Source organism: Gossypium arboreum, chromosome 11 (genome assembly GCF_025698485.1).
Source record: "Gossypium arboreum isolate Shixiya-1 chromosome 11, ASM2569848v2, whole genome shotgun sequence".
NCBI classification, from domain to species: domain Eukaryota; kingdom Viridiplantae; phylum Streptophyta; class Magnoliopsida; order Malvales; family Malvaceae; genus Gossypium; species Gossypium arboreum.
In genome coordinates this window covers 123,582,641-123,602,295 of record NC_069080.1, presented here as the reverse complement: position 1 = coordinate 123,602,295, position 19,655 = coordinate 123,582,641, and the positions used below count along the sequence as shown (strand labels likewise).

At 38.2% G+C, this 19,655-nt stretch overlaps 1 pseudogene; it reads right to left on the bottom strand.

Annotated features, from left to right (window-relative positions):
- Positions 1-1,543: 1,543 nt before the first annotated feature.
- Positions 1,544-1,986, bottom strand: LOC108472160 (dirigent protein 23-like; annotated as a pseudogene).
- Between the last annotated feature and the right edge of the window lie 17,669 nt (positions 1,987-19,655).

The window sequence follows — 19,655 nt, the reverse complement described above, 5'->3', positions numbered from 1 at the left end:
TAGTGACAAAATGAACAAAATGTTAAGGAAGTTGATGCACTCGGTTCAGCACCAATGTTGGTCTTTAGCTGATCAATTATTGGTCTCCTATTGCATTGCAGGCCAATGCTCAACACAAGGCCAAGAACCTATATACTCAGGGCATCTACAAAGTTGTTTCTGATTTTGTCCATCTAAAGCAAAATCAGTTGGATATGACTAGTTATTTGGGTCAGATTGAAGCTTTGAAGGATGAATGCCTCTTACTAGAAGATAGTGACCATTTCTAATTCTTGATAATTTGTTATGTCGTTTGTACAACCACTATCCATCAGCCAACTTTCAAAAGTGCTTCTGCTTGCAAAACATGCTGCAACAAACAGTTGCCCCTCCGGGTATTGCTCAGCTGCTGCGCTAGTCGGATAGGATCGGTTTTTTTTTTTGGTTTTTGCTGTTGTTAGTCTTTTTAACCTTTTTCTTGTTCTTCTTTCTGTTTCCTGAGTAATCAAAAGACTAACAACAGTAACTACCAAAGCAATGGATCCTAGTCAACAAATTGTTGAAAAGATTTTGATTACGTTTCCTGAAAGATATGAAGCTACAATTTCATCCTTTGAGAATTTTAAAGATTTGTCAAGCAGAGCTACTAACCAAAGAAGCTGTTGGTAGAAAGAAACACTAGGGTAACAAGAGAATTCTATAAAGTTTGAAATGAAATTTTGTTGCAACAGCATATCTTAGGCATGACAAATCCTAGTCTTAGTGGTAACAATTTCATCACCTTACCTTCATCTATTACTCCCGACTTTCCGAGCTTAAATATCTTAAGGTTGTGCTTCACTTGAAACAGTTGCATATCCATCGAAATTATGCAATGCAGTGTGTTGGGCAAGTACTAGTGGTATTCACTGCTACAAATTGGCTGAGACCATCAATGCACTTAAGGTTGGTTAGTATCTCTTGTCTCCATCACAAAATCCGATACTAGATTATTTATGGTGCTAGTTACTAAACAACCCGAGTTTTCTTTTGCAGGTATTTGTAAATTCAATACTAAAGTTTGATGTTGTCGTACCTGGAAGTGAAATCCCAGAATGGTTTAGTCACCAAGCAGTTGACTCTTCAATCAAGGTACAACTTCTTCACAATGTTCACAATGATAGTCAATGGATGGGAGTTGCTTTATGCTGCATTTTTGTCAATGACGAGGATTCGAGGGATGAAGACATTGTGTGTCAAGCTAGAAATTCTTGAAACCTGGTTGTGATAAATATAACTTGACCTCATCATGCAAAGATTACCGTAGTTGTAGACCAGATACCATGAAAAACAATCTCTTGAATGTGGATACAATGTTCCATTATAGAACAAACTCTATTCATTGTCATGTGTTGTAATGAAAAGTTGAAGTTAATATCTCTTTCAATCCCAAGTTTCTCATATTCATCCTCATAAAAAGTATAAATGACAATAACATCGGTTGTCTTTTTTAGTTAGTAGGAGAAACAATCTAAAACAAGAAGAAAACAAACCAATGCATCACATGCATACATGTACCAATTGTTCACAAGTGAACAACAGTCACATTATATTCAACTATGGCATCTTCATTCTTATTAGGCCAAACTGTCTTTGCCAAAGCATAACCACGAGCGAACCGACAAATTTTGCTACCTCCGACAATCGGCATTTCCGTCACGGTATCAAGGACTGCATTCCGGCCAAGAATGCTGATTGCACTTCCATTGTAGATTCCCTCTAAGAAAACAAAATTCATGACCATAAGCAACCCAAAATCACTTTGAGAAGTGAAAGCATAAATCCCTTGAGCTCTTCCCACAAGTTTTGAAGTGGCTTAGGCTTCTCTGTCAATAGATCATCCACCATGAAAGTGGTACCAAATGATGTAGCTATTTTGTTTGGTAGCCTGATAATTTGCATGGCTGTAGTGTGTTTGCCATCTATGATGTTATGGAAGTAAAAATGCAGACAGGTGATTTTCTCCATGTTTTTTTTGGACATATTAATGGATTGCCTTGAGAATTCTCCATTGATTTTAATGAAAAAGAGGGTGAAAAAAAATATGAAAAGAGTTTGAGCTGCAAAGGAAGCCATTTTTGTTTAAAATCTCAGCTGCAATGCAAGATGAACTTCCCACCAGGACAATTATAGGGTAAGGAAATTAAAGTATAATACGTAAAATATAGCTAAATTTGTCTCCTCCTGTCTTTAATTTTGTTTTCTTATTGTTTTTGTGAATAAATGATTACTTGTGGTTGACCTTGACAGTTTATTTACACGATTTCAGAGGAAGAAATGCGAGCACTGATCGTCACTATTATGCTTGCCATTTATAGATGCAAGCAATTTAATAGTAAAAAAAACTCAGTCAATCCCAATTAAGAAAATTGATCCCTTTTAAAAAAATTAAAACTCTCAATTTTAAAAGTAAGTAATTAAAAATAGCTAATCACGAAATTAAGACATTATTTTGGTTAGTATAATAATAAATTTAACTATTAAAATTTATACATTTGAGTTATTTTGTCTCAATTCAATAAATTTATCTGGCATAATTTGTGTAAATATGTAAATGTTGAGGCTGAAATTATTGATTTTTTTAGAATTAAGGCCAAAATGGGTAAACATTAAACATTAAAGGCTAAATTTATTATTATACCAATCAAAATTACATATAATTTTAAAATTGAGAAGGACTGGATTAATCTTTTTACCTAATTAATTCAATTTAAAACATAAGAGGAAGCATGAAAAATGTGATAAAAATGCAAATAATGATGCACTTTGATCTTAATTAATAAATTATTTGATCTTCAACATTGTCTTTGTTGATGGCTTTTCTTTTCGGTCTTCTTTCTTCCTCTTAGAGACTATCCTTCGTATTTATAAGTCATAGTTCTTCTGATGTGATGTGCTAATTTTTTGATGTGACTTATTGAGTTCAAAGTGTGACATGCTAGAGACAACTATTAAACTAGGTGTCATGCACAGCGACACGTTACCTCTTTTAAGTTTGACACGCATTCCTAAAAAGGTTTCCTGATGAGCAAGCGAACTGGGAAACAGTGAGCTGAGAGGTGAAGTTTGAAGGTGGCGAACTGCAGAGTTTCAAGCTGTCTGACTGGCGAACAGAGAGGTGGCGAGCTGGGAGTGGAGTGACGAGCTAGTGAAGGTGACGAGCTGGATGACATCCCTTTCTTGATCGGGTCAAATTCAGGTTCATCGGGTGGACCAAATTTTGGGTTTGTGAAGTATTATATAAAAGTCTTATACATAATGTTTAATTGAGTCTACTGGTAGTTAAATCATTATATGCTAGAAACAAAACTATTACAATTACTTTAAGCTGCAGCGCCTTGGATTCAAAGTCTTCATTTTGGTAATAATTTATTAATTTTAAAATGTGGTTTTCATATTCATATACATATACCATGTTTGCTTCCATCACAAGCAAAGGCCTCACAACTTTACTTATCTGTATAATCATAACACAACAGCTTTCTTTATATTTCTCTCGTATTTTCCATGTTAGCTGCACAAACTTAATTTTTCTGTTATTCCATGACTGAATCCCGTGCTATTTAAGGTTAAGCCTGCCATAAAGAAAATTTTAAAGCATTCCTGTCTCACCTTCTATTGCTTTTACCTTCTTCATATGGTCTTGAAAGGAATATATATCTTTTTGTTCTTTATTCCTATGTTGGTCAGATTCTTCATTTTTCTCGAAGTATCGGTGTCTAACAAATATGTCTGATACATGGAAACAAGGGTATGACCTCTAAGAATTGAAAATTGTGACAAAATCTAACTATATCCTTGTCGGATGCATTCCTGTAGTAGACACTTACAGTGATACCCATAATGGACATTTTATTTTAAAGCTCAATTACTTATGTGGTTTTATAACCCACTGTAGTAACCATTTTTTTTTGAAAAAACGGAAATCGACTTGGGTTTTGGAAACGAAAATGAAAAATGGGAGTCGCCACCAATCCTTTTTGTTAAGGTGTGATCAGATCACCTCGTAAAAGTGGTTGTTTTTAATAAATGGTTTGATTTATTTAAACAACGCTTTTGGTCCACGCAAATCAAGAAAACAGGTTCGGGAGTCGGTTACGCACGAGGAAGGATTAGCACCCTCGATACGCCTAAAAATTAGTACCTAGTTGATTAATTAGTGTCTTAGTGTCGAAGATTGAAAACATGGAAGACTTTTGAAATACGATCCCTCTTTGTAAAGAAAATGCTCAAATATTAAAGACCTTCTCGTCTCAACATATAAAATGTCACATCCAGTGAGTTTGGACATGACATCTTGAATTTTCGAGAGCGAGCTTGCCTTTTATAAAATCCGTGTATTTTATTAAAAGGGTATTCGATTATTTAGAGTAAACGAGAGAAATCAAAACCCAGTAAGTTAGGGCATGTTTTCTCGAATTCTCAAACACCGAATATTACCTTTATTTCAAAACAAATTCTTATTTCGAGATGACAAAATGTCATACCCGGTAAGTTAGGGCACAACATTTCGCATCTTCGAGAATAAACATTTTTAAAACTCGTATAGCGATTTAAAAGAGTGCTCCGTTATTTAGGTTAAATGAGAAAAAATCGAAACCCAGTGAGTTAGGGCACGATTATTTCGAATTACCAAATACGGAATATCACTTTTATGAAAGAATTATTTTAAGGCATTGTGTAAAAACATAATGTGATTTATAGTAATATATAAAAGCAGATTATGATATTAATAATAACGTGTAATAATGAATGACAATAACAAGCAATTATAAAAAGATGACATAAAAGCAAGGTTAGTAATATGTAAGTATAAACTAATGCGTGAGGGAAGTGAAATGGTCGAACACACAAGCAAATAGATAAATAAATAAATAATGGCAAAATAAAATGACAATTATAGCGATGATAACGATATAAAAGTATATACATATGTGTATTGAGGTACATACGTAGTAATGAGAAATATATAAAGGAAATATATATATATATAATAATAGTACAATATTAAAAGATACATATGTATAGTATATATAAAATGTATACGTAATAAAATTACATAGTATATATATGTTAGTAATAATAATTATGATGATACAAATAATGAATGATTTAAGGTTTGAAAGAATTTACAAAGGTATAAACAAATAGGTGACTTAAACGATAATAATCGAATAATGATATATATAAGTGACATAAATGCGCTAAAATAATATATATATATATATATATATATATTAAATTAGTTAGTATAAAAACAATAGCGTATAGGTAATTACATATAAAAAGGTTATAGTAATAAAAGTAATAATGCAATAGTGATAATAGTGAAAGGTATAATAGTAATTATAGTAAAATTGCAAAAATAATGATAATAATAATAAAAACATTACATAAATATATGGAAAAAAATATATGATAATATCAAATGTATATACATAACATGTACGTGTAATACAAAACAAAATATACACATAATATATTAAAACATATACATGACATACAAAATATATATGATAGAACATAATATGATATTTACAATATATAAAACCTATAACAAAATGATATACACGATATAATATTAATTTACATGGGCATAATATGAAGTATAATATACAAATATATATTAAAAGTATGTATATATGACACAAATGTATTAACAAAACAATAATATCAAAACTAATAATAATAACATATAAATGTATACGTATATATGTTAAAGATATATAATAAAACATATATTAATATTAATAATAAATATAGAGGTAAGAATAGACATAACAAAATGTACATAATAGAGTATTTGAATATGTATACATAAAACATATATTAGGAACAATAATAATATATATAAAACAACTATAAAATATAGATATGTAATATTAATTTAAAAAATTGTGTAAATAATAATAAAATATGCTAAAAATAATAATAAAAAAATGGTAAAATAGAATCATGAATAATATTAAAATAATAAAGAGTAAAAATAATATAGAAACAGTATTAAATATGAAAAAGGGACTAAATTCGAAACAAATATTAAGTTTTGGGGCCGATTTTAAAATAAATATGAAAGAAGGGACCCCATTGAATGCGCGCGCGACTGCAGAGGATCAAAAGGGTAATTTACCCGAACCCTTAAAACGACGTCGCAGGAGGGAGGATTAAATCACAAAACATGTTGAATTTTGAGGCCAATTTGAAAGAAATAAAAAGCTAATTGCAAAACGTGTGAAAAGCGGAAGGACCGCGCGCGCAATTAGACCATCATATGAAAACGCGCGGATCTTGAGGCGGGTCGGAGCGGGTCTCGGGTTAGGGTAGCTAAACGACGTCGTTTTGGCCTGTGGGAATAAGGCCCAAAACGGCGTCGTTTCTAAATGCCTATAAAAGCTAAAATTTTTCTAAAAATTTTCATTTTTACACCATTCTTAAAAAAAACTGAGAGCTCCTCTCTGCTCTCCGGTTAGAGGGGAATCGGGCCTCAACCGCCGCCGTGCCGTCCACCGTGCACGGTGGCTGGAGATTGAAAAGGTACGTTTTTTTATTTTTTTTTATTTTATATGTATCTATAATATGTATCTATATATGTTAATAGGTGTCAAAGATTCAAAAAAAAGTGAAACAAGAACACGAAAATAATAAAACTATCACCTTAGATTTCAAACTTTGCTCCTGTGTTTGAACTGTCTTTCTTTGTTTTTTGATATTGTTAGAGTTTTTAGCTTCTTTGCTTGTGTTTTAAAACCTAAGATTATTTTTTCATTACACCAAAGGCCGAATGTACAATGGTTTTTGGATTTTGCTTTTTTATAGCCATTACATTTCCCTTTTTTAATATCTGTCTATTCTCCTTTTTTTAATGTTGCAGGCGCAAGTGGGGCGGTGGCACAGTGGCGGTGCTTGCAGACGTCGGTGGTGGATGGGATGGGGAGCAGGTGCTGAACGGCTAGGGTTTCCTCAGCTCTTTTTCTTTTGTTGTGTGTGTGGGCATGGGTAGGTTTGGGTCTTTGGGGTGATTTGGGTAGGTTATTTGTTTTGGGTGTAGTGGGTATTTAGTGGGCTTGGGTTTTGGGCCCAAAATTGGGCTTGTACAGCTGCCCCTCTTTGCTTGTTGTCGTGTAAAGAGAACAGAGCAAAGATTTAAGAAAGACCAATTTTGCCCGGTCTCACTGTGTCTGGACTTGTTTAGCGCTCCTTTTCTCCATGTAGCTTTATTCCAATCTTGTTGCTTCGCTTCGCTTCACTGCTCTACTGCAACTTCAAGAAGGTAAGTTTTGTTTTGATCTGCTCCACTGCAACTCCATGAAGATAAAACACATGATTTCAATCAATTCCACTGAAACTTCAAGGAGATCTGCTGTAGCTTCGATCAATTCCACTGAAACTTCAAGGAGATCTGCTGTGGCTTTTAGCTGCTTCAACGCCATTTCAGGGAGAAGATATTTGATTTTCAACCTGTTACCCTACTGCTTAGGGGGTTAAGGCTTGTCATCATTGATCTGCTTCCCTCTTGCTTAGAGGTTTAGATCGTAAACTCAACTGTTACCCTACCGCTTAGGGTTTAAGGTTTGAAAATTTGGCTTGTTACCCTATTGCTTAAGGCAATAATATCTATAAACTTCACTTATTACCTTCTACCGCTAGGGGTTAAAGCTTGGTGGTTTGAATCGCTTCACTGCATTCAAGGAGGCAAAATTGATGTATTTGATCCGCTCCTTTGCAACTTGTGGAGACAAGATCTGTGATTTTCAGCCTATTACCTTACTGCTTAGGGGGTTAAGGCGCATCTTCTTTGATCTGTTTCCCTACTGCTTAGGGTGATAAGATCGGCAACTTCGGCTTGTTACCCTATTGCTTAGGGGGTTAAAGCCCTTTTAATTCAATCTGTTACCCTACTGCTTAGGGGTTTAAGGTCTGTACATTTAGTCTGCTCCACTGCGACTTCAAGGAGATGAGACTTGTAACTTCAGTCTGCTTCACTGCACTTCAGGGAGATAAGGCTAGTGACTTCAATCGCTTCGCTGAGGCTTCAAGAAGACAGGATTCGCTGGATTTGATCTGTTCCACTACAACTTCAGGGAGACGAGATTTGTAATTTTTAGCCTATTACCCTACTGCTTAGGGGGTTAAGGTCTGGTGAATTCACTAATTCTAGGAACATGACCTGTAGAATCAGTTCTATGTATTTATGCTTATGCTAACGAATTAGGATGCTATGATCAAAATGAATCAAATGCTCCTAATCATATGCGTTATGAATGATCTATGAATGTATAGGTGCAACATGTTATGAGCGAGAATCCTTTTTAATGTTGAGGTTGCCATTGCTCTTTGCTCATCAAGGTCCTTTCACTGAAATGGTACTCTGTCTTCTTGTTCAGCTCAAATTTTGAACAGAAAACCCGAAGAGGTAGTCTCAATTTAAACTCTTTCTTCTCATATGCTTCCAATCTTTGAGTTTGGTTAGTTCTAAATAATAGTCCTGTTTTAGGTTCTTGTACTTTTTAGAAACTTTCAGAGCAATATGCAGAACTCTTTTTGTGAAAATGCCTTTTAGTCCATTAATCATCATTTCAATGCAAAATGCTTGAAAAAGATTATAGTAATGATGGAATTGAAATTTATCAGAAACAAAATTTGAAGGGAATAGATTCATCACGGTCAACAAACATTGCTGGAATACAAAATGAATAAGAAGGGCATAGGTGCCCCAGATATCGGAACGTGAGCTTCTCTGTACTGGCTTCTTGAGGACTCATTTTTGCCCAATATGTGTTTAGGGGATCTAGAGTACTCTTGTAGATGCCCCAAAATGTAACATCTCTCTTCCTTGTTAATTTTAGGTATCATAAGACCATCGCATGCCCCACCTTTGATCAAAATTTGAATCGCCCTTTACGGGTTTTCAATTTAAAATCCCTTTGGTTTCAAGGTGCTCTTTGCGAGTTTTCACCCTGACCTCTCCCTTTTTTTTTATTAGGTGAAGTATTTCTTAACCGAGTCCGAATTCATGGGATTGGGTAAGGTCTTGCCATCCATTTCAGCCAATATCAATGCTCCTTCAAAAAGGCTTTCTTTACCACATAACGTCCTTCCCAATTAGGCATCCATTTTCCTCTAAAATCTTTTTGTATGGGCAAGATCTTTTTCAATACTAGGTCTCCATCGTAGAATTCTCTGGGACGAACCTTTTTGTTGTAAGTTTGCATCATTCGCTTTTGGTACATCTGACCATGACGGATAGCCCTTAGCCTATTTTCTTTAATCAAATTCAACTGATCATATCGGGATTGGATCCATTCTGCTTCATCTAACTTTGCTTCTGACAAAACTCTGAGGGAAGGAATCTCGACCTCGATAGGTAAAACCGCCTCCATTCCATAGACCAATGAGAAAGTCGTTGCCCCGGTAGAAGTCCTGACAGACGTTTGATAAGCATAGAGGGTGAATGGCAACTTCTCATGCCAGTCTTTATAAGTTTCAGTCATTTTCCCACGATCTTTTTAATGTTTTTATTAGCTGCCTCAACTGCACCTTTCATTTTTGGGTGATACGGCGATGAGTTGTGGTGTCTGATCTTGAACTGACTGCAGACTTCTGCTATCATGCTATTGTTCAAATTCAATGCATTGTCAGATACGATCCTTTCCGGCATTCTATATCAAAAATGATTTCCGTTTTAGGAACTTGCTAATTACCGATTTTGTAACATTGGCATATGAAGCGGCTTCCACCCACTTGGTGAAATAATCGATGACTACAAAGATGAAACGATGCCCATTTGAAGCTTTTGGTGAAATTGGCCCAATCACATCCATGCCTCACATCGAGAAAGGCCATGGCGAAGTCATGACATGCAGAGGTGAGGGAGGTACATTAATCTTGTCTCCATAGATTTGGCACTTATGACATCTTTTGGCGTAGTTAATACAGTCTCCTTCCATGGTGGACCAATAATATCCAAACCTCATAATTTGCTTGGCCATTGTAAACCCATTAGGATGTGTCCCACAGACGCCCTCATGGACTTCCTCTAAGATTTTCTTAGCCTCTATAGCATCTACACATCTCAACAGTATTTGATCCTTCCTTCTTTTGTATAGGATCTCCCCATCTAAGACATAGTCATGGGCCAGTCTTCTCAACGTTCTTTTGTCATTCTCGGTAGCTTGATCGGGGTACTCACGATTCTTCACATATCGCAGGATATCGTGGTACCAAGGGTGATCATCAATTTCTCCTTCTTCTTCGAGGTTATAACAATGAGCCAGAGCTTCATAAATGCTCATTTGGATTGGTTTCACATCCTTTGGTTGGTTCACCTTGATCATAGAAGCTAAAGTTGCTAAGGCGTCAGCCATCTGATTTTCTTCTCGTGGGAGGTAGTAGAAGACAATATCATCAAACTCTTTGATTAACTCAAGGATCAACCTCCGGTAATTGATCAATTTGGGGTCTCTTGTCTCCCATTCACCTTTGAGTTGATAAATTACTAGGGCAGAATCTCCATATACCTCTAACACCTTGATTTTATGTTCTATGGCTGCACGTATTCCCATGATGCATGCTTCGTATTCTGCCATATTGTTCGTGTAGTCAAAATCCAATTTACTAGTGAAGGGATAATGATCTCCGTTCGGGGATACCAGGACTGCCCCGATTCCATTGCCCACGGCATTTGATGCTCCGTCAAAGTTTAGCTTCCAAGGATGACCTTCTTGAGGGTCTTCTTCAATGGTTGCTATGTACATTAGATCTTCATTTGGAAAGTCAAAATTTAGAGGCTCGTAGTCCTCTAGGGCTCTGCTGGCTAGGAAATCTACTATCGCACTCCCCTTTACGGCCTTCTGGTTCACATAGACTATATCGAATTCAGAAAGTAGAATTTGCCATCGGGCCATCCTCCCATTCAAAGCAGTCGACTCCATCAAGTACTTTAGAGGGTCCATTTTAGAGATTAGCCAAGTTATGTGATACAACATGTATTGTCTCAGTCTTCGAGTTGTCCAGATTAAGGCACAACACAACTTTTCAATGAACGAGTATCTCGTCTCGCACTCAGTGAGACTTTTTACTGAGGTAATATATCACCCTTTCTTTCCTTCCCGATTCATCTTGTTGGCCAAGCACGCATCCCATAGAATTTTCAAATACCGTCAAATACAGTATCAGTGGTTTATCTGGACTAGGTGGTGACAACACTGGGGCATTAGACAAATATTGCTTAACTTTGTCAAAGGTCTTCTGGCATTCCTCATCCCAAACACCAGGGTTGTGTTTCTTAAGGAGACGAAATATGGGGTTACATTTCTCGGTTAGTTGTGAAATAAACTGAGCGATGTAATTTAATCTTCCTAGGAATCCCTGAACTTCCTTTTGAGTACGCGGTGAAGGTAACTCTTGTATGGCTTTGACTTTATCTGGGTCAATCTCAATCCCTTTTTCACTGACTACGAATCCAAGTAGTTTTCCAGACCTGGCCCTGAAGGTACACTTCGCTGGATTGAGTTTCAGTTGGAATTTCCTCAACCTAAAAAACAATTTTCTCAAGACTTGCACATGCTCTTCTTCAGTTCGAGATTTGGCAATCATGTCGTCGACATAGACTTCAATTTCTTTATGCATCATATCATGGAATAGGGTTACCATGGCTCTCTGATATGTTACTCCTGTATTTTTCAATCCGAACGACATCACTTTATAGCAAAAGGTTCCCCACATAGTCACGAATGTGGTTTTATTCATGTCTTCAGGATGCATCTTGATTTGATTGTACCTCGAGAAACCATCCATGAAGGAGAAGAGTGAGTAGTCTGCCGTGTTATCCACTAAAGTGTCAATATGAGGCAACGGAAATTATCTTTCAGGCTGGCTTTGTTTAAGTCTCTGTAGTCTACACACATCCGTACCTTTCCATCTTTTTTAGGGACGGGGACGATGTTGGCTACCCATTCCGAGTACTTAACTACTTGTAAGAAGCCTGTTTCAAATTGTTTCTTGACCTCCTCTTTTATTTTCAACAAAACATCGGGCCGCATCCTTCGAAGCTTTTGCTGAACTGGCTTGCATTTTTCTTTGATGGGGAGGCTGTGTACCACAATGTCAGTACTTAGCCCAGGCATATCTTGATATGACCATGCGAAGACATCCTTGAACTCTTGGAGTAGCTCAATAAGGTCCCACTTTGTTTCTGTGGTAATGCAAGCTCCGATCTTTGCTTCTTTCCTTTCTAATTCATCTCCCAAGTTCACGATTTCTACGGTCTCTTTGTAGGGGAGAATTTGTTTCTCCTCGTGTTCTACCATCCTTAACAAATCAAGGGATAAGTTACAGTCTCCATCATCCTCAAAGTCCTGAGATCTTTCTAGACACATATCCCGCTCAAAGGGAGACTCTGAATGAGTAGCAACGTCACTCACATCATTGAAATCTGGAGACCTGTTGTAGGTGCGAAGGAAGATACAAAGAACAAGAGAATCTAAGAACAAAGATATGTATGTTATGATCATGAATGAAAGAATAAAAGAATATTTGCATGGAATAAGTCAAAAGGATGCATTTTATTGAAATAACGATTTCGAACATAAGCCTATTTCACAAAAGGACACTTCTTACTCCTAGGCCTAGAGCAATAAGTGTGTTTTGGATATTACTCTGAGTTAGTTCTAAAGACTACAGAAATCTCTTCCACGATCGATTATTGAACGCTTCCTACTCATAAGGCGAATGCCCGACAAATTCTCTACCCCAGTTCTTTCTTCATACGTGGCGTTGATGTCCAAACTCTCCATCATTCCTTCCAAGATTTCCTTTCCCGACGTCTTTCGCTCGGAGTAAATGTCCCCTCCAGACACAAAAGTCTTCGATATATGGGGGAAGATCATTGGTTCCCATTCGATTTCTTCCCCGCTCAATCGCGCTCTCCTTCTTTCTTGCTTCTTCTCAAGTTCCTTCTTTCTTTGTTTCATGTCCGGCTTAAACCCTAACCCAAAACGGTCTTGTTTGTCCTTCATCATTGGTACATTAATCTTTCCTGGAGGTATCTCCGAGTCCTCTTCCGGGTAGAGCCCTTTTTCTAATAGTTAGCCGCAATCCCATTCTTGTAGTCTCAGATAACTTGAGTATTGGAATTTTATATCCTTCGGTGATGAATGTCACATTCACAAACTCCAAAGATCGAAAAAAGCACTCGATTGCTTTATCATTTGCCTTGAGATATGAGGCATCACTGGTTATTGTCGCGATGATGTCCTCTTCAGCATTGATTATTACTAACCGACCTTCAGTCGCTAATTTTAACTTTTGGTGCAGCGATGAAGGGACTGCCCCTGCCGAGTGTATCCATGGTCTCCCCAATAGGCAATTATACGAAGGCTTAATGTCCATGACTAAGAAATCTATCTCATACGTGCTCGGCCCGATTAAGAGGGGTACTTCAATTCTCCCCATTACCTTCCTTTCCGTACCATCAAATGCTTTCACTACACTTTGGCATGTCTTCATATGGGAACTATCCACTGGCAACCTATTCAACGTAGATAGGGTAGGACATCAAGTCTGAACCATTGTAGATCAATACCCCCGGTAATGTGTACCCTTTACAGCGAGTCGTGATGTGCAAAGCTTTAGTTAGTCTTCGGCCCCCTGGCGGTACCTCATCGTCATTGAAGAATATGAAGTTGTCGGCACTTATATTGTTGACTAAGTGGTCCAGTTTGTTTACAGAGATATCATTAGCAACATAAGTTTCATTCAGCACCTTCATCGATGCGCTGCGATGGGTTTCGAAACTTAAAAGTAAGGCAAGATCGATATATGCTACCGGCTATTTGTGCAACTGTTCTACGACACTATATTCGCTGTGCTTTAGAAATTTTAAGAATTCCTTGGCTTCTTTGTCAGTCACTGATTCATTAATAGTTGGTTCAAGCCCCGCCGGCTTCTCTTTCTTTTGCACAATTGCTAATGATTTTTCTTTAACCTGTTCAACTTTTGTACTTGGGGTATAACGTCTTCCGCTGCGCGTATAAAAACCCTCGTCTTGAACTTCCTCTGATGCATTAATGGGGTTTCCTCTCCCGAAAATGTCACATTGCAGCTATAGTTCCACGGTACCCTTTTGCTATCCTTGTAAGGGAAAGCAATGGGCTTATGGATCACGACCTTTGGCGCAACTTGTGCCCCAGCTTTATTCATTCTCGGACATGATATGATAACCACTGGGTGGTTGGCTTTGTAAACACCCTTCATCGATCCTTCTTCGGAGGCACACACATCTGTTTCTTCCGGGCTCCCGACATATTTGAAGAATTCTAGCTCCTTATTATCCATCAATCCTTGTAACAAAGCCTTGAATTCGCTGCATTTCTGAATCTCGTGATCCTCTTGATCATGGAACTCGCAATAATTCTCCGCTTCTCGAGGTCTGACCCCTGAATTCTGTGCTATCAACCCTCTTTCCACCATTTTCTTCCAAACTTCCTCCAACGGGGTATTCACTTCTGCAATACTCATCTTAATTTCTTTTTCCGAACTCTCGATTATCGAATTTATTCCCTTATCCCCATGGTTAGGTAATGGGTTCTCTGTATTGGATGCATCATCAAATTTCACAATCCCCATGTTGATGAGTCTTTCAACCAATTTCTTGAAAGTGGTACAGTTTTCTATCGAGTGTCTTGTGGCTCCCGCATGGTATTCGTATTGGGCATTTGCGTCATACCATTTTGGGTATGGAGGTTACATTGGCTTCAGATAGAAGGGAGACACGACATGTGCATCAAATAAACTCTGGTATAATTCCTTGTACATCATTAGAATAGGCGTAAATATAAGTTTCTCTCTATTTTGTTTTGTGTTGGGCTCTGGTCTGGGTGGGCCCTGCTGTCCAGTAGTTGTCGACCTTGGTTGGCTTACGGTGATCGATTTCGAATATGAGCTTACATTATTCACTTCGTGCTCTTTCTTTCTCGGCGCTGACCTCTTAGCATTTTCCCCAGCCTCTATTTTCCAACATCTTATGGCATTTTCTATCATTTCTCCAGACATTACTATGTCCGAAAAACTCTTGGTTGCGCTACCCAGCATTTGGTTAATAAAAGGTGCTTTTAGGGTATTGATGAAGAGCATAGTGGTTTCCTTTTCCAACAGAGGGGGTTGGACCTGTGTGGCCACTTCTCTCCATCGCAGGGCGTACTGCCTAAAACTCTCATTATGCTTTTTCTCCATATTCTGTAAAATGATTCTATCAGGGGCTATGTCCGCCACATGACCGTACTGCTTCATGAAGGCTTACGCTAAATCTTTCCATGAACTGATCTAGGCGCGACTCAGTTGGTTGTACCATCTAGAAGTGGCCCCAACCAGACTTTCTTGGAAGTAGTGAATTAATAGTTGGTCATTGTTGACATGGCCTGCCATTCGTCTGCAGAATATAGTGATGTGAGCTTCGGGACAACTAGTCACGTTGTATTTCTCAAATTCTGGAGTTTTGAACTTGGGAGGGAGTACCAGGTCCGGAACCAAACTTAATTCCTTAGCATCGATTCCACCACGATAGTTGGTGCTTTCCATTTCTTTAAATTTTTCTTCCAACCATCTACACTTTTCTTTAAGCTCTCTCGGGAGTTCTACCCTTGTCTTTTCTGCTTCTGTTACTTCATCAAGATTGAGGACCACAGGGTTGGTTGGGTTGTCCCCCGGATTAGAGCCCGAGCTGGCCTGATAATTCATCGGTGCTGAAACACCTGCCTGAAATGGTTGGGGCCTAATTGTAACCGATGGCCTACTTGGGTACATGTCAGGTTGTGTCTGAACGTCCGCTGGGGCAAAACCCGGAGGGTAGGTAGGATCCTCATTATCTTCTCCTGTATTGATCAAAGGACTTTTCCCTTTTTCTAATCCGCCAGCCAATAGATGAGTTAATTGGTCCATCATGCTTTTCTGGGACTCCAACATATGGTCTCTCATATATTGCTGGATTTTGGCAAGCTGTTCTTGCATACGTGTTTGTAATTGATCCTGCATCTCTTTTTGCATTTGTTCCAATCTCTCTAACCTTTGATCCATTGCTCTTGTTTTTCCTCTTGTACCATAACGATGTTCCAGGGTAACTGCCATGATTTTTAGGGTTTTTGTGAGTTTTAGTGCGTGTGATGCAATGCCGATGCATGAATGTAATGAATGCAAAAAAAAAGCGTTGATTCCAATTCGATTTCATTAGAGTAACTTTTCTAGAAACCAAGTTTCTTTACATAAAATAGATTACATATAAGGCTTGGCCCTGATACTTAAGGCCTTGACCTGCCTAAGAAGCCAAGCTAGCTTTCGGCCTCGGTTCGATTCTGACTCGTATTTTAAACTCAGCACATCGGCTTGTACTGCTAATGTTTGCAAGTGGTCAGCCACTTCTCACACTTGAGTCAAAGCTTCGCCCATGACATAGTCACTGCTCCTGACTTGGTCTTGAGATTGATGAAGTTGCTCCTTCCATCGCTCGTTATTTACCTCGAGAAGTTCTATCTGAAGTTCACGATTTTGCAGCACTATTTTGAGTTCTTCTATATTCTCTTTTAATTTTCCGATTCTGTTCTGACTAGCTTTCAACTTGATTGCAGAGTTACGCGAGCGATACTAATACAATGACCTCTCTAACTCTGATACCTGGGTCTTTAACCCTTCTTTCTCATTTTGGCTTTCTACCAAACTTCTTTTCAGAGAACCTTCTCGAGCTTGAGCATCATGAAATTTTTCTTCCCACTGGTTGGCTTTGCTTTGTTCTTCTTTAACTTCACTGTTCGGATGTTTTTCCTAACCCAGCGGTTTTCATTGATCTGCGCAGCTTCTTATAGTTCGTTTTCAAACTGTCCAAGTCCTCTTCAGCCTTGTTTTTCCCTTTTCTGAGTTTTTCAGCTTCTAGTTTCTGGACATTGACATCTAACCCTAACTGCATCTTTTCTTCTTCCAACTGCTCGATCCTTTTTTCTAGCTCCAGACTCTTTCTCTCAAAATCTTGCCTGATGATTTCTAGCTCAGAGGGGATTACTTTCAAGTGCTCTTCTATCGATTGAGGATTCCCTTGATCTGATATAGGGATGTTGTCGTTAAGTCTCTGATTCCACCATCGGTCGTACTCAGGAGTAGTCATGGGATTGGCAGCAAATTTTTTCATTCTACGAGTCTGGTTTCAGGCATTTGATATCTCGCGAACTTTCTTTTTGTAATTATTCCCTGTGAACACGAACTCGCACTGGGCTAACCCGTAAGTTGGTGGTGTAAATTGTCTGGATTTGTACTGTCTTAATGCAAGCAGAGATGCGTACCCGACGGCTCCCCATACTCCTAACAAGGGAACCCAATCAAAGTCTCTGCATCGGTATAATATTTCATCAGGAACCATCTACGGGGCTCTCCATTCAATGTCTTCCTCTTGTAAGTTTTGGAGAACCATCATCCAATTTTCTTCGAAAACATCATCTCTCATCGATATAGCTACCAACTCTTTTAGTAGAGAGTAATTTTCAGAGAAAATACGATACAAGACCTTTTCCACTTTCCAAAAATGGCTGTGGAACCAAGCTAGCAAGAGCTGTGCACATCCAATAAATCACCCTTCGCCCGCTCTTCGACAAGCATTCAATGATCTGAAAGTTTCAGCTAAGATTGCGGGTACAGGTGTGGTTCCTTTACTAAGCCTGTCAAAAAGGTCAGAAACAGCCTCGTCTACATGCCCCAAAGCTTTGGGGAAGATGAACAGTCCATAAATGCTCAAGGCGAAGACATCTACCCTTTTCTTCACATCGGGGTGCGTTAAGATTAGCTCCCTCAAGTTCCTCTAAAGAATGCATTTACCATCTCCTTTTTGTTTGATCCGTGTTGTCACCCACTGTTCGCTCATCCCTGTGATGTTCATCAGCTTTTTTGAAAATGCTGGGACGTTAGCAGGTCTGGCATAAATTTTGTCTACCTGAATCTTTGGGCAATGGAGCAAGGTCGTGTATTCTTCTATAGTAGATACCAAATCTACTTTCCTGAAAGTGAAGCAACTGTAAGTAGAATTCCAATATTGGGCAAGGGCTCAAAACAGGTGTTCATCTACCTTGACATCGAGCAGATAAGGTAAATCACCGTAATGACAATTGAATAGCTGTTTGACTTCGTCATCCCACTGTCCCCAAATTTCTTTCATCTCTTGGAGATTATTCTGAGTTACGCTGATCCGAGTAAAGTTCCATAACTCTGACACGTACCCCCTAGTAAGACTGTCACCTTTCTCTTGTTGTGTTGTCTCAGCCCATATCCGGACAGCCGCGTTGTCTTCTACTTTATCAAAAAACCCCTTTCCATGATAAGCTATCTATTTAGGAACCGAATGCGAATCAACACCTTTTATGATGAAAATACCATACAAATACAATAAAAGTAAAACAAAGCAAGTCAGTAATTTATACACAGTTTAAAGCAAACAAAGAATAATAAATATAGCACCAGCTCAGGTAACCACTAGGGTTTCAAAGTGGCTCTACCTAGGGTGGGTTCTTAAGGCTCGCTACATGGGGCTTGGTTCTAGAGTAAGGGTAACTGAACCAGCATATTCCTTGATCTTCACCCATTATAGGCTCATACAGACCGAGTTCAGTTCAGGGGAATACATTTTCCTATGGCTGCATAGAGATGAAAATCTCACGAAGACATAGGTACGGATGTATCCTGAAAGCGATCCACTATCCTGCACGGAGGTGAAAACCTCACGAAGGAGTAGTTTTTCACTCCCGCTTAAAGGGGTGTGACCACAGCGGTCATGCAATGCAATGTGCGAAGATATATGCATAAAAACTCGAAACGATTAAAGAAAATAGGAATAAAATGATGAAAACCGTAAGAAAAACGGGTGAAATGCAATGAAAGGATCGTATATCAGAATCAAATTTTCAATTCTCGACAAAAAGACAAAAGTTAATCCACTTGTGGCTTGACTCTCTTATTTTGTCCCCAGTGGAGTCGCCAAGCTGTCGTAACCATTTTTTTGAAAAAAATGGAAATCGACTTGGGTTTTGGAAGCGAAAATGAAAAATGGGAGTCGCCACCAATCCTTTTTGTTAAGGTGTGATCGGATCACCTCGTAAAAGTGGTTGTTTTTAATAAATGGTTTGATTTATTTAAACAACGCTTTTGGTCCACGCAAATCAAGAAAACAAGTTCGGGAGTCGGTTACGCACGAGGAAGGATTAGCACCCTCGATACGCCTAAAAATTGGTACCTAGTTGATTAATTAGTGTCTTAGTGTCGAAGATTGAAAACTTGGAAGACTTTTGAAATACGATCCCTCTTTGTAAAGAAAATGCTCAAATATTAAAGACCTTCTCGTCTCAACATATAAAATGTCACATCCAGTGAGTTTGGACACGACATCTTGAATTTTCGAGAGCGAGCTTGCCTTTTATAAAATCTGTGTATTTTATTAAAAGGGTATTCGATTATTTAGAGTAAACGAGAGAAATCGAAACCCAGTAAGTTAGGGCACGTTTTCTCAAATTCTCAAACACCGAATATTACCTTTATTTCAAAACAAATTCTTATTTCGAGATGACAAAAGTCATACCCGGTAAGTTAGGGCACAACACTTCGCATCTTCG